The sequence below is a fragment of the Papio anubis genome, chromosome 2 (genome assembly GCF_008728515.1).
Source record: "Papio anubis isolate 15944 chromosome 2, Panubis1.0, whole genome shotgun sequence".
Lineage (NCBI taxonomy): Eukaryota > Metazoa > Chordata > Mammalia > Primates > Cercopithecidae > Papio > Papio anubis.
The window spans coordinates 16801826-16810830 of NC_044977.1; positions in this window are offsets into that span (position 1 = coordinate 16801826).

Below are 9005 nucleotides of genomic sequence, written 5' to 3' on the forward strand. Positions count from 1 at the left end.
TTTATTTTTCAGACTTAGTAAAGTTATATTTCATGACTGTTTTAATGATTATTTCCCTTATTACACTGAAAAGTTTGAGATCCCACTTTTATGTATTCTGCATATAACTTTTGACAATTTTTCTATTGTAGCTGCTGACTTTTCTAATTTGTAAGAATTTCATTTACATTACAGATATTAATCCCTTGACAGTTTGGGGCAATATACGTATCTACTTTTCATCATCTATTAACATTTTCCATGATGAGTATGATGCACTTTGTTAAATAAAAATTTGTAACTGTAAATAAATCAATTCCAATTTGCTTATGGTTTGAACTGCTTGTTAGGAAATCCATTGAAGTATAAAATGCATACAGATGAAACAATAGTATTTTCAATAAATGATGCTGGGAAGAATGTAAGTCGATATGGAAAAAAATGAACCTCATATCTAACACAAAAGTTAAATTAATATGTATCACTTACCTAAAAGTTAAATGCAAAACTACAAAACATCAAGGAGAATATATAGGAGAAAATCTGTGTGGCCTTGTGTTTGGTGATGACTATGTAGACATAACACAGAAAGCATAATCTATGAAATTGAAAATTGGTAAATTAGACTTTTTTGAAATTAAAAATATTTAAACTGGAAAAAGCATCATTAAGAGAATAAAACGACAAGACACAGACTTGTAGAAAATATTTGCAAACTGTGTACCTGAAAATAAAAACTGTATTCAAAATAAACAAAGAACTTTTAAAAATCAACAATAAGAAAACAACCCAATTAAAAATGAACAAAAGATCAGAATAAATATCTAATTAAAGAAGCTATACAAGTGCCAAATAAGCAACATAAAAGATGCTGAATATCATCTGTCATTAGAGAAATTTAAAGTAAAACAATGGTATACCACTACAAACCTATTTGAATAGCTAAAACTCCAAAAGTGACAATATCAATTGCTGGTGAGAATTAGAAGCAACAGAAACTGTTCTTCATTGCTGGTGAAAGGCAAATGGCATAGCCACATTGGAAGACAGTTTGGAGGTTCTTATAAATTTAAACATAATCTTATATGATCCAGCAATTGCACTCCTGGGTAAGTCTCTAACTCATTTGAAGATTTATGTCCACACCGAAACCTGCAACTGAATGAAGCTTTATTCATAACCACCAAAACCTGTAAGCAACAAAAATATCTTTCAACAGGTAAATTGATAAACAGACTTGTACTATTCAGCAATAAAAAAGAATTAGCTATCAACCCATGCAACATTCTAGATTAATCTTAAATTTATATTGCTAAGTTTAAGATCCCTATCTGAAAGGGCTATATATTGTATGATTCCAATTATCTGACATTCTGAAAAAGGCAAAATTGTAGTGACTGTAAATAGATCAGTGATTTCAGGAGTGCAGGGGGGACGGCGCTTACAGTGGTGAAACAATTCTGTAGAATATTGTAATCGTGGATACATGACCCTCTGCATTTGTCAAAACCCACAGGACTTCACAGCACAAAGAGTGAACCTTAATGTATGCTATGAAATAAACAGTAAAATAAGACCTCAACCTTTCCAGATGAGATAGACTCCCTGTGGCTAATAGAAATGCTCTAAATTTGAAAGCAGAACCAGGCAGCCATAGCAGGGTGAGAAACAGCAGTTACATCCTGGGGTCTTGGGAAAAGCAGCTCTTGACAAGCATCCTGCTTTACATCCCTGCACTAGAACAGTCCCTACGAACAGAATCTAGGGGGCTAGATTCTGAACAGAATTGGGGTCTGCAGCGGGAACCCCCAACCCACCACCAGCCATTGGAAAGAACCATCTGACGGAGACCTCTGGTTTTGAGCTGGGAAACCACCCAAGCAAGGCTTGACTATTTTGACCCATCAGAACTGAACAAGTTTGAATCTTTCGTTTGCAGAAATGAACCTGATTGAAAACCTGAGTGACAACTGTCCTTGTTTAATTAAGGCAGACGTTCCTTTGATTCTTCAGAGTACACTTTTGTTTTGTGCCCAGGGCTGCATCTCCTTAATCTGCAAATTGCTTTTTTAGAAAATAAAGTGCTCCTTTGCCTCTGCAGAGCTCACTGATCTTTGGTTAGCAATGCAAATTATTCTAAAAATCATTTAAGAGATCAAGAAATCCCAAGACCACCACAAGAACTCACCTTGTACTTCATTTTTGTCAATATTTCTAAATCCTTTAGAATATTCACTGTTTTGCTTCGTAATTCCATATTTTATTTCTGAGATTCACTTTACTGTTACTAGTTATAAATCATTAATTTTCATCTCAGTACAATATTTCATAGTGATATATACCACAGTCTATTTATTCACGCTATTTTAAATGGGTATTTGTTAAATTCCATTATGATAGAGAATATTGCTGCTATAAACATTCTAACATATGAAAGATGGTCGACACAAGGACACATTTTTGTTGTGTATCTGTGCTAACTGTGTATACATACACATAGCTTTAGTGAATAATGCCAAATATATTTCCAAAATAGATACACCAATTTTTACTCCTATCTGCAGTGAATGAGATTTTCAGTTGCTCCATGTCGTCTCCAACACTTGGAATCTGTCTCCATTATTTTAACCATTATGCTGAATGTACAGTCCTATCTCAATGTGGCATGCTTGGCATTTCCCTGATAACTAATCATAAGTACCGTTTATAATGTTGAATAGCCATTCGTATATTCTTTTGTGTAATGTTTTTGTTTAAGATTCTATCCCCCATTTTTATTATTCAGTTTTTGTTTTCTTGTCAATTTGTAGAAATTCTTTATATATTATATTAAAAGACTTTTATCAGATACACGAATTAGGAATGCTTTATCCCATGTGGGTGTTAATTTTTTAATTTTTGTTTTTCAAAGATGGCTAGAAGAGATGGGGTCTGGATACTCATTTTTCTCTTTCTGTATTTCTGCCTTTTATGCAACCTCTCCATGTCGCTAGTTTGCTCTTCTCTGAATGTTTGCCTCAAGGAATTTGCAGTACCTATGCAGTTGCTGTCTTCTCCCAGAGCACGTGTGCTCATGTGATGTGGAAGTTGCTAGTTCTCTTAAAAGCTATGCTTGGACTAGGCAAAGCATCTCTTCTGACATAGTCCACTTGATACAAAGTTCCAAGACGAGGCCATTATCAAGGAGAGGAATGAAAAATTTTACAATGCAATAAGGTGAGTGAAAAAGAATTGTCAGTTGTCTTTAACCCACCACACACTGGTTCCATTGTTCTGTTGTGAAGTCACCATTTTTTTTTTAAATTTATCATCACTTAACCACAATCAAAAGTTACAAATATGATGTTTTGACATATGTATGCACCAATGAAAATATCACAACAAAATAGTGACAATATCTACTACTCCCAAGTTTTCTTTGTGGCCCTTTGTACCTTTCTCCAGTCAATTGTCTATGCATCTTTGTCAAAACCAGTCATTTATAAGTGTGTCCAGAATTGATGGGTTCTCGGTCTCACTGACTTCAAGAATGAAGCTAGAGACCGTGGCGGTGTTACAGTTCTTAAAGATGGTGTGTCCGGAGTCTGTTCCTTCCGAAGTTCAGATGTGTTTGGAGTTTCTTCCTTCCAGTGGGTTCATGGTCTTGCTTGCTTCAGGAGTGAAGCTGCAGACCTTCACGGTGAGTGCTACAGCTCTTAAGGCAGCACGTCTGGAGTGGTTCGTTCTTCTTGTCTGGAGTTGTTCATTCCTCCCAGTGGGTTTGTGGTCTCGCTGGCCTCAGAAGTGAAGCCACAGACCTTCGCGGTGAGTGTTACAGCTCATAAAGACTACCTGGACCCAAAGAGTGAGCAGCAGTAAGATTTACTTCAAAGAGCAAAAGAACAAAGATTCCACACTATGGATGGTGACCCAAGCTGGTTGCCAGGGCTGGCTCAGGCAGCCTGCTTTCATTTCCTTATCTGACCCCACCCACATTCTGCTGATTGGTCCGTTTTACTGAGAGCTGATTGGTCCGTTTTACAGAGCGCTGATGGGTCCCTTTTACAGAGAGCTGATGGGTCCCTTTTACAGAGAGCTGATTGGTCCATTTTGACAGAGTACTGATTGATGCCTTTACAATCCCTGAGTTAGACACAGAGTGCTGATTGGTGTGTTAACAATCCTTTAGCCAGACACAGAGTGCTAGACAGAAAAGTTCTCTAGGTTATCTAGATACAGAGTACTGATTGGTGCATTTACAAACCTTGAGCTAGACACAGAGTACTGATTGCTCTATTTACAATCCCTTAGCTAGACATAAAGGTTCTCCAAGTCCCACTGGACCCAGGAGCCCAGTTGGCTTCCCCTAGTGGATCGCACACCTGGGCCACAGGCAGAGCTGACTGCCACAGTCACGTGACATGAGCCCACACTCCTCAGCCCTTGGGTGGTGGATGGGACCGGGCGTCATTCGTAGGGGAGGCTCAGGCTGCACAGGAGCCCACACTGGGGGGGGGGGGGGGGGGGGGGGGGCAGGCAGGAGGTTCCAGGCTTGGGCATGGCGGGCTGCAGGTCCTGAGCCCTGCCCCATGGGGAGGGAGCTGAGGCCGGGAGAGAATTTGTGCACAGCCCAGGCAAGCTGGCACTGTTTGGGGACCCAGCCCACCCTCTGTAGCCGCTGGCCCAGGTGCTAAGCCCCTCACTGCCCAGGGCCAGTGGTGCCAGCTGGCCACTCTGAGTGTGGGGTCCCCCAAGCCCACTTCCACCAGGAACTTGCTCTGGCCCTTGAGCGCCACACACAGCCCAGGTTCCCACCCACGCCTCTCCCTCCACACCTCCCTGCAAGCAGAAGGAGGGGGCTCTGGCCTCAGCCAGCCCAGAGAGGGGCTCCCACAGTGCTGTTGTGGGCTGAAGGGCTCCTCAAGCTCCACCAGAGTGGATGCCAAGGTCGAGGAGGCACAGAGAGCGAGCAAGGGCCGCCAGCACATTGTCACCGCTCATAAGTGTGTGTGTCTATTTCTGGAATCTCTATTCTGTTCCATTAATCTATTTGGCCATCCTGATTGCAGTAAACACTCTTGATTACAGTAGCCTTATAATAGATACAAAAGTTGTTACTGGTTGTAAGGTGTCCAGGTTCTTAGTGTCTTGAACAAAGTGAACAAATCACACAAACAAAGCAAGGAAAGCATGAAGCAACAAAAGCAGAGATTTATTTTATTTATTTAAAACAAAAGTACACTCCACAGGGTGGGAGGTGGGCATAGAGGCGTAGGAGCCCCGTTACAGAATTTTCTGAGGTTTAAATACCCTCTAGAAGATTCCATTGGTTACCTGGTCTATGCCATATGCAAATGAAAAGGATGAAGTTAAATTACAAAGTTATTTACTTGGTGTATGCCCTATGTAAATGGAGAGGCTATTTCCTGTCATAGCTGAAGTGTTTCCATTTAATTTAGTACTAGGAAGTCAGCAGGAATGAGATTTATATTCCAGACCCTAGTCTCCTGCCTCAAAGTCAGACAGTGTTAATCTTTCATAATAGTCCTTTTTAAAAAATAAAAGCAGTTTTGGCTATTGTAGGTTTTTTGCATTTCCATACAAATTTTTTAATCACTTTTCAATTTCTCAAAACATTTTTTAACCAAAAGCCTTCTGGAATTTTGACTGAGATTGTATTGAATCTAGAGATCAATTTAGGAGGAATTGATATCTTAAAAACACTGAAACTTTTAACCCCTTTAAGTCTGATTTTCTCTTAGAAATGTTTTATAGGTTTGAATGTGTAGGACTTCCACATTCTTTGTCAAGTTTATCCCTAAGTACTTAATCTTTTATGCTAAGTATCACTATGGTGAAAGCTCACAAATTTTGATTATGCTGTGTTTTCATTTTCATTGATTTAAAATGACTTACTAACGGTCCTTTTGAGTTTTCTTTGGCCCTAGGTTGTTTACAAGTATATTACTTGAATTCTAAATATTTGAGAAATTCCAGATATCTGATAGTGATTTCTAATTTAATTCCGTGATGTTCAGAGAACATACTTTGTATGACTTGAATACATTTAAATGTATTGATACTTGATTTATGGGCAAGAAATTCTATGGCAATAAGTTGTAATATTCACTTCAAGTATTTCTATTATTAAGTGCATGTTTAGAATTATTATGTCCTCTTCATGGATCTGTTACTAAAGCTCTTTTAAATCCCTGATAATAGCCTTTGTGTTAAAATCTACTCTATTATCACTATCCTTCCAACTTGTTTTTCATTAGTGTTTGGGTGATATGACTTTATCCATCCATTTACATCTAATGTGTTTGTATCTTTATATTTAAAGTGCAGGTCTTATAATTGAGATCTTTAGAACATTTATATTTTATTTGTTTTCTATTTGTCCCATCTGTTTTCCTTTTTTTTTTTTCCTGAATTTTTTTAAAGATCACATTTTATCTCCTTTGTTGGTTTATTAGCTACATGTCATTGTTTTGTCATTTTATTGACTGCTTTAGGGTTTATTGCATTTATCTTTTACTCAACATGGTCTATATCAATGTATTATTACACTGTTTTACATACAGTATGAAAACCTTATAAAACTTAAGTTCCACTTTTCCCTATCAGTCTTTATGATGTTGATATCATGCATTATGCATGTTATAAGCCCCACAATATATTTTTATTGCTATTGATTATCTTTTTAAAATACTTAAGTAATTTGAAAAATTCTTATATATTCTCCCATGTAGTTACCATAGGCAGTGCACTTCAATTGTTTTTATACAGCCATATTTCCATCGGAGATTATTTTCCTTCTGCCTGAGGGATTTTCTCAACATTTATTGTAGGGCAAAACTATTGGTGGTGAATTTTTTCAGTTTTTGTGGTCTTTATTTCACCTTTGTTTTTGAAAAATAATTTTGCTCTGTAGAAAATGTGGCTGTAAGTTTTTCTTCTTTCAGCATTTTAAATAAGTATCTTCTGACTTGCATTTTTATGAGAAATGACTGCCATTTTTATTCTCTTTGTATAACATGCCTCTTTTCTGTAGTTACTTTTAAGTTTTTTTTTTTAATCATGGATTTTAAGCAACTTGATTAAGATGTGTCTTATGTAGTTTGATTCCATTTCTTGTGCTTGACTTCATTAGTTTCTTAGCTCAATGGATTTATAGTTCTCACCACTTTGGAAATATTTAAGTATTATTTATTTAAACATTTTTTCTATTCCCTCCTATCACTCTCTTCTCTCCCAATTAAACAAATATTAAGTTAGTCAAAGCTCACTAAAGGTCTTCATTTTTAAAAACTCTGCTTTTCTCTACATATTTAATCTTGGATATGTAACATATATAACATAGTAACATATTCTGTTACTATGTCTTCAACTCTACTAATCTTTTATGGTATGGTATCATATGTGTCATTAATTCTATCCAGTGTATTTTCATCTCACACATTGATTTTTCATCTCTAGAGGATAGAGTTTGGTTTCAGTCTTCCCTAGATCTACTTAACTTTGTGAATATATAGAATACGATTATGTTAAGTTCAAATGTCCTTGTCTGCTACTTCTAATATCTTCAGTTCTGCATTGGTTTCAACTGATTTAGGGCTGATTATGTGTTGTATTTTATTGCTGCTTTGTATTTCTGGTAATTTTCATTGGATACAATAGACAGAATCTTACCTTGTTGTCTATAGCATATTTTTGAATTCCTTTAAATATCCTTGAGATTTTTTTCTGGGTTGTAAATAAGTTATTTGAAATCATTTTTATCTATCTGGGTCTTGCTTTTAAGATTTGTTAATCAGGACCTGAACAGGATGTATGTGAGTGCTAGCTATTCGCCACTACTGAAGCCAGATTACTCTGAATGATACAGGAGTTAAAGGAAATTCTTTCGGCAGTTAGTGAGGGTATCAGAGTCCTCAGTAAAGCTTCCCTTTTACCAAAAAGCAGCCTCCAAATTATTTCTTTTCTATCAAAGACCAGCTTGTAAAATCGAGCTGCAGACATAAATAAGCAAGCTGGAAGCTTGCCTAGGTAAATGCTGGCATCTGTGCCATTGGGAAAAGGCTAGCTGGGGCCAAATATGCTCAACATGGAGGGAATCCCTCTTCTCTTTTTACTGTCGCTATGTATGCATTAAAAAAGCAGGCAACATGGCGCCAGCCAGATAGGGACGTCATTAGCATAATAAAAGATTAGGGTGGGATGGCCAGCCTCTTCACGCACTATGTAAATAACACACCTGGCCCAACCAATCTTCTGAGCCCTATGTAAATCACATATCACTTCCTCAAGCTCATCTGTAAAAACTTCTCTGCTTCACCAGGGACCAGAAGACCCACTCAGGAGCCCCTCTCTCTCTGCAGGAAAGAGAATTTTCTCGTTTCTCTCACCTGTTAAACCTTTGCTTTTAAACTCACTCCTTGGGTGTCTGCATCCTTGATTTCCTTGGCATGAAGCAACAATCCTCGAGTATTACCCCCAGACAAATGATGCTGCTTCATAAATACTTGACTAAACTCCCTATAACTTATGAGGTTTCAAGATTGGTATTATTTCTTGCTAAAATATTAGGGACAATTCATAGGGGAATCTATCTAGGCCTGTATTTTATTCTTGCATTAGTTTATTCATAGTTTTAATTATGGATTTAATCAAATGGATTTAATTACTAATTTATTTAAAACATACAGGACTACTCAGATTTTTTGATTTGTTACATATAAATTTTAGCCAATTCTGATTTCATGATAAAAAATTCCATAACATACGAGAAAGCATAAGCCACTATAAGCAGAAGATACCAGAATAAAAATAAAAAGCAGAAATAGGTTTGTGTTAACATCAAAGACTGAATCAAAGCAGACTGTAGTCAAAGCAGACTACACTAATCATAGATTTTATCCAATGCCTAACTTTACAAAAAACTCAGTACAGGTAAGAACAGGGTACAGCCAGAACTCCTTTTTGAAGGAACATTAAACTGTTAGATGCAGTTTCCAAAAATGTACTCTTCCTCCTGAATTAGATTG